This window comes from Mus caroli, chromosome 9 (genome assembly GCF_900094665.2).
Source record: "Mus caroli chromosome 9, CAROLI_EIJ_v1.1, whole genome shotgun sequence".
NCBI classification, from domain to species: Eukaryota; Metazoa; Chordata; class Mammalia; order Rodentia; family Muridae; genus Mus; species Mus caroli.
The window spans coordinates 112865369-112867868 of NC_034578.1; positions in this window are offsets into that span (position 1 = coordinate 112865369).

Genomic DNA, 2500 nt, shown 5'->3' on the forward strand with positions numbered 1-2500 from the left:
TCTGTGGTGCACACTCTCACCTGTGCAGACTAAGTTCCTAAGTTCGGCGGAGTCCCGGATCCAAGATGGCGCTCCCGTGCAGGGCGGACCACTGTCCTCCGGCTGGGTGAACTTGAATAATTTTAAGGTCGACAGAAATATTAGACCCAAGTGGTCAAGCTCAGAGCCAAGATGGGCACATATGACCTTAGAAATCTGGAAAGAGTTTGTGAGGCTTTTACATGCTCCACTTCAACCTATAAACATGACGAGCCTTGAGTGGTGCCAGCACAGCACTGTCCACCCACCATATTCAACAGTTTTGAAGGCAGACTGCATCAACTTAATCAGAGATATGACGCAGCCTATTTGTATGCACATGGACATATGTGTGTGCACATGTGTTTATATGTGCATATATGTGTGCATGCATGTGTATGTGTGTGTGCATTCTTGTGTGCAAATGAGCATGTGCTTTTGCTATGTCATGCACATGGAGGTCAAAGAACAGTCTCAGGTGTCTGTCCTCACATTCTAAGATAGGATCTTTCATGGTTCCCTGTGGTATACACTGGGCTAGCTGCTCCGAGAGCTTCCAGGGACTCTCTATCTCTGCCTCTCATCACACTGTAGGACTGGAGATACAGGTGGGTGCTTCCCTCTTGTATCCTGCTATGTGGGTTAGAACTCAGACCTTCCCACTCTTATGGAAAATATTTTACCCAGTATTTACCCATATCCCCCAGAGCAAGAATGTATGTCTTTTGAGAGTCCATCTTTTGAGATTTATATTTCAGCTGAGGAATCTCTGGGAAAATAAATATCATTACTCCCTTGGCTTTGGTGGATATGAAGAGGTTAAGTTTGCCTATGCTGCCCATCCAGCACTACCAAACATTCAAAGACTAACATGTACTGTTTCTTGTGAAGTCCGAGGGCCCAGAGATGTGCCCTGACCTGGAGGTGCAGTTACTGCTTCTCTGTGGGTTCTGCATGTTTGGGGGAAGTGCCAGCTGAGACCACCGGGCTCTTTTCCATGGAGCATCTCTTCCTGCAAGGACTAGCTTAATTTATTATATCTTATAACAGTGGCAATCTCCAGAAGAGGAAACACAATGAGCATTGCACCTGAGACCCAGACCTAATGCTCCACCAACCTTTCTAAGCCAAGCAAACTTCAGAGCCAGCCCAGAGTTTAAAGGGAGTAGAGAGACTTCACATCCTGGGGAAGAGCCACAAGGCCAGGTTAGAGTGAGGGGAAAAAGGTGACTGTAAACTTACGTGGTCTACTTTATGCTATTAACAAAAACAACGATGAAGACTATTCAGTTGGAAGTTGAGTCGAAGAACCTGCAACACACCAGTTTCTTTTTTTTTTTTTTTTTTTTTTTTTTTTTTTTTTTTGGTTTTTCGAGACAGGGTTTCTCTGTGTAGCCCTGGCTGTCCTGGCACTCACTTTGTAGACCAGGCTGGCCTCGAACTCAGAAATCCGCCTGCCTCTGCCTCCCGAGTGCTGGGATTAAAGGCGTGCGCCACCACGCCCGGCAACACACCAGTTTCTGAACTTCTCCAGGTAATAGTATGGCATCCAGGGTCCAGAAAAGAGAGCCAGGAAGCGAGATTCTGATTCACTGACATAATCAAACTATTTGCTACACAGCAGGAAGGGAAGGAGGCTGAGCACATGCCCTGCCCAGAGATGGAGTCTCTGACACTGCTTACCAGCAGGAGGACTTTCTCCTGGTTGTAAATAGATGCAAAATTGTCTCAGCACTGATAGCATTTTCTGTCTGCACAAACAGCTTGCTGGTGTATTGATCAGATTTAGTTTATGTCTATTAAATAATCTCACTTAAAGAATTAACCTACACAATAGACTCTGAAACAGAAAAATACATCACGCACACACAATTATCCAGTCAGCTAAAAGTTAACAAGATTTGAAATAAGACTCGCTGTATCACTGTTTTAAACTCCCAGAAACAATGTTAGAGAGTAATCTAGAGTAATAAATACCCCGTAGCGTCATGAAATACGTTATGGGGACATGTACGAAGGACCAGAAGTATGTTCACCCAGAGGAAAAATAGGATAATTCATTTCCTTTCATACCCATCCTGAATTAATAAAGAATAATTCAAGATGCATTAGCTGGGTTGTGATGATGTTTAAAGATTTACCTGGCTCAACAACTGATTTTCACCTAAATTAATTCCAATATTATTTAGTCCTTTCCAAACCAAAACATTTTTTTGTAATCTGAGCTGACATCATAATAGCCTAATAATAAACACATTCACATCTGTTTATAACAAGTAATATGTGAAGCACTTTAATGAAAGTCACCCAATATAATCTTCACTGCAACCCATGAGGTGAATAATATTGCTTCATTTAAAAGTGATTAAACAATTTGATCATACCACAGCTAAGTAGGAGGATGGGGCATCTATCTGAACTCACAGGAAGCAATCCTTTTGCTCCTCTACATCGATTTCAATGCCTGTGCTAAAGACCAAAC